This window comes from Arachis stenosperma, chromosome 7 (assembly GCF_014773155.1).
Source record: "Arachis stenosperma cultivar V10309 chromosome 7, arast.V10309.gnm1.PFL2, whole genome shotgun sequence".
In the NCBI taxonomy this organism is placed as follows: domain Eukaryota; kingdom Viridiplantae; phylum Streptophyta; class Magnoliopsida; order Fabales; family Fabaceae; genus Arachis; species Arachis stenosperma.
Genome location: NC_080383.1, coordinates 87,101,598 through 87,106,601, shown reverse-complemented (window position 1 = coordinate 87,106,601; position 5,004 = coordinate 87,101,598). Strand labels below are relative to the sequence as shown.

The 5,004-nt window shown below is 30.9% G+C and overlaps 1 long non-coding RNA gene across 1 annotated transcript; it reads left to right on the top strand.

The window, feature by feature from the left end:
- Positions 1 to 2,091: 2,091 nt before the first annotated feature.
- LOC130941374 (uncharacterized) lies at positions 2,092 to 4,464 on the top strand. The gene is made up of 4 exons (XR_009070630.1): positions 2,092 to 2,259; positions 2,351 to 2,405; positions 2,494 to 2,622; positions 4,139 to 4,464. It is a non-coding gene; the product is annotated as an uncharacterized LOC130941374 (long non-coding RNA).
- Positions 4,465 to 5,004: the final 540 nt, after the last annotated feature.

Here is a 5,004-nt window from a genome sequence, read left to right as displayed (position 1 = left end):
GCAGGTGATGATTTCTTTCTTTGACTATAGTATTTAAATATGTCATAAACATGTTACTTTATAGATACTTCATAATCCATAATCAAAACCCTCAATTCACAACTAAGTCAACAAGTTATAATTCAAATGACATAATCTTTTTATATTTACCTAAGAAATTACGAGTTCGAGTTTTCCTATCTTCAATAATAAAAAAAATAAAAAATAAAAACAAAACTTCATAATCCATAATCCAAATTTTATATAAGAATAAATATAAAACTCATCCCTATATCTCTCTTTATATTTTTGTTGCTTCTTTTTACTCCATGCATATTTAATTTAAAAAAATGATTATTTTTTTATTTAATTTATTATTTTCAATATTCATAATTGCTCAGTTATAAGATTCGTAACAGTTAAATACTTAGATTTATATATTAAATGATTTTATTGATTTCTCATCTTATAATAGATTGAAGACTATGAGATAAAAAAATTAAAAATTAAAGCAAAAATAATCTATAGTTACAAACAGGGACGGACATAAGGGGGCGAGTGGCGGCCTCGCCCCTGCCCCAACTTTTTTTAATAGTAATAAGTTATTATGTATAATTTAATTTTTTTAAAAAAATTATTTATTATTTAGTCCTAAGTTCAGTCTAATTTAAATATTAATAATTTTTAATATTTAAAAAAAAGTAACAATATTAAAGAAATCTGAAAAAGATATTATTACTAATATTTTTAATTAAATAAAAATTTTCAAATCCCATAAAGTGAATTTTTTTCTTGTGGTCGTCTTTTTTTATTCATTTGGTATTAATTCTCTCTATTTCAACTGCTACAATTAAGAGATCTTTTTCAACTATGAATATTGTGAAAAATAACTTATAAACAAAATAAAATATGAATTTCTTGCTAATTGTCTTTTAATTATATTGAAAATAAAATTACTAAAAAATTTGACACAAATTCTATTATCGGTTAATTTTATAATACGAAGATTCGACCACTTCGTTAATAAAAAGTATACACATATTTTTTTTACTTTAAAATATATTCTCTGTCGGTATATTTTTGTAATACATCTTATATTATATAATTTTTTACATAATTTTTAAAATTATACGTGTTTTTGGCCCCCATAATATTATTCTGGATCCGTCCCTGGTTACAAATCTTGGATTTTTTAAAGTTGAAATGTCGGCTTAGAATTTGTTTCACTTGACTTTATTTATATTCGAAAAAATATGTTTTGTTAGTTTTAAATTAAAACTCCTCTTTATATAAACAATATTCCTGTGTTCAATGATGATTATATTAAGTTGTAAAAAATATAAGGCTCTTTCTTTACATTTACCACACACACCAATAAAAATCCATAATTTATCATGTATAAATTTGTTTGAATATAATCTCTTTATATTTATCTAGAGGTCACAGGTTCAAGTCTCAATTTTATCTTTGATAAAAAAAAAACTTTGCTTAAAAAAAACAAATATTATTTTTATTCCAAAATTATAATAAAACTCAAACATACTCCAAATCAAAGTTATCAAATTCGAACCGAAATCCGGTCATTAGTTCGAATTGGATTATTATTTGAACTAGTCAAATAATTAATCCGGTCAAATTTAGTTAAATATAATAAAATTCAGTCAAATTTATTTAAAATCGGTTAAACTGATTCAGTCAAATTTGATCAAGCTCAATTAAACTAAAAAAATATTATTCTTTATACATAATTTTTTTATTAAATGTTTTATGTAAATAAAATTAAATTATATTTATAAATTTAAAAATAATATTTTATTAACTATAATATATTTTATATTTCTATGATTGTTATTTTTTTCTATAAATGTAAACCCTGGTTAAATTAGTAGATAATTAGTCAATAAATTAGTTTTTAATAAAGAAGATTAGAAATGTGAAAATTATATTAAATTAGGATAGAGCTCGTCGAAACGAGAATTTTGACACCAATTTCAAAAAAAACGGTCCAAGATTGGACCGAACGGGCCGAATCGGGCCCAAACCGGACCCGTGGGTCCAACCAGCCCATCATTTAAGAAGACCGAAGCCTTCTATTTTCTTTCATTCAGCGTAAACGAAGCTTGCAGCTTCCAGGGAGAGGAGAAATGAGAAAAAGCTCCCGAAACCTTACGTTAATTTCCGATCCTCGTAACTTCTCCGTCCGAGCTCCGATCACCGCACCGTTTGCGGCCACGCGTTCACCACGTCGAGCTCTACGTTTCTATCAGAACAATTTCATAGGTAACTCATTATTTTGCACTCAGCCTTCTTTTTCCCCAAGTTTCAAAATTTGAGAAGAAATGTTGAATTTCTTTGATTTCTAATGTTTTAGGATCCAATTAGCTTGAGGAAAATATTCACTCTTGCTTATGTGAAGCTTGGGTAAGGTGAGGATGCGATAATTCTATTTTATTTTCATTGAATTTGAGCTTTGAGTATTAAATTGGATATATATGTGTTATGAATGTGTATTAGGTTGTGAATAAATAATTGGAGCTTGAAATTGTGAATACTGGAACTTGGAGGAAGCGGATTAGTTGAGTTTTGAGGGGCTGTCTTGGTTTTGAATAAATAGCTTTAGTCGTTACGTGGAAATCGGCCAAGGTATGGTTTAGGTTTCTTGCATTTAATATATAATGTTCTGTGAAAACTTAGGCTATATGACCATAGGATAAGTTGGAATGCAGGTGTATGTTTTATATTTAGTAATTTGTCGATGAATATAATTGGTTGAAGTTTATTGGATAATTAGTTATTAATTTTGGATGGTGAATGTTGTTATGTTAATTTGGAGAGAATTATAGTTGAATGTTATTGTTGATGAACATGGTTGGTTTGGTGCTTGTTGATTAATTAATGATTCGGTGAATTATTGATTTGATGTATAATTATTGTGGAGGTTGTTGTGATAATGAGGTATTTTGTGTTAAAAGCCTAGGATTTGTTAACTATGATTCTTAGTTAAATTTTGGTTGTTGGATTTGAATATTGTATGAGTTTAATTATTGATCTGAGGTAGATTTTTTGTGGAGATTGTTATGATAATGAGGAAGGAAATGTTGAATTGAAAAGAATGCAGGTTTGGACCCGAACAGGGTGGCAAAGTCCGAGTTTTAGAGGAGATGCTGTCGAAATTTTATAAAAATTAGAGATTAGAGATTTTGTTTATATGATTATTTAAAAAGATTTAGATTTAAAGGTTATATGGTTTGATTTTGAGTTATTAAAAAAAATAGCATGTTTTAAGTTTGATTCATTTAGAAAAGAATGAATTATATTTTGAATTGGAACTATTGATGGACGGAATGGGAGGTGTGATAATGAAGGATAAGGATTGAATATGATTGATGTATGATGATGAATGAGATGTGAATGAAAATGATGTGGTTGTTGATGAATTATAATTGAATTATTTATATGGCTTATGAATTTGAATGATCTGAGATACGAGGTTCCTTGGATTAAGTGCCGTGGCTTGCCACCACGTGTACCAGGTTGAAAACTCGATACTCTGTTGACCCTACGACGTAAGTGTGACCGGGCACTATATAAATTCTCGGGAATGTTACCCCCATTGAGCAATATTGATTATTTGAGAAAAATCTATGTATAGACTCTTGGGGATGCACGTCGGGGGACCGTCTAAGGACAATTCATACTTGTCAGGTTAGCTGGATAACCGACAGATGAGCCTCATCAGCCATAGGACAGGCATGCATCATATGCATATTACTTGAGCTACTTGCTTGTGCTTTAATTGGGTATGCCTATATGTACTTGCCATGCTAAATGTGTATTTGTTACCTGCAGTAATTGTAACCTTCTTGTGTTTGCCTTTATCTGTCTATTTGTCTGTGAAAATACATGATGGAACTGGAGGTATGGAGGAATGGCAGTATGGGACTTAGATTTAAGGTTAAGTTAAGTTAGGTTTAAATATCCTTAGTAAACCACCTTTTATGGCTTCTGTTTAATACTTTAAGCTCTATAATCTGAGTGTCGGCGTTCTAGGATTGCCTCTGGCATTCCCAGGACCTTATATATTATGTGTGTGGCACCTTTACCATACTGAGAACCTTCGGTTCTCATTCCATACTATGTTGTTATTTTTCATATGCAGGTTGAGAGGCATCTCGTTAGGCGTCTGGACTCTTGAAGCGAAGTGGTTACTGGGTTTATTTTGTTGTACAGTGATGTATATATATATACCTAGCTTTCTCTCTGCATGACTTGTTCTTTTTGATCCTCTTAAAGGTTTATGGAGAGGCAGGATTGTGTTTATGCACTTTTGGGTTTTGGATATATATGTATATATGTGTAAATATTCTCCGGCCAGTCTTGACTTCGCAGGCTGAGTTAGGAGCTTGTTATTTTGTATCTTTGGCACTCTATTCCTACTTCTGTTATCTTATGTTTAATAGTTATGGTTTTCTTAGCACGTAAGCTAACTCGTTCCTTGAGCGTAGCGCCTTTATTGTGCGATTTTTATTTCCCCCTTTTCTTCAAGGCTCCTAGCATATTATAATTCTTCTGCTATTATATGTACTCATTTTATTTTAGAGGTCGTAATACCTCACCACCTTCGTTTTACGACTTAAGCGTAAAGCTTAGTGTGGTAGGGTGTTACATTATGGTATCAGAGCAGTTCGTTCCTATAGAGCCTGAAAGACGGACTGATTGTACTTCTGTGCATTCTCTGTATATGTGTTTATGTGTTATTAGGATATCTGATTGATATATATGGCATAAACGTTTGTGAGCATACATTTGGAACTTAAAGCATTAGACCTACGATATTGAGACTGATCAACTTAATATCACTTGTTTGGTGTGTATAAGAACCAGATATCGACTCGCGGACGCGGTCGTAGGTGAGATAGAGGTAGGATAGGCACCGTTACTCCTTGCCCGGTAAGGAATGATCCAGTAGACTTTATGGCTGCCCTGGGAAATATGGCTGCAGTTATGCAAGCAACAGCTGAGGTG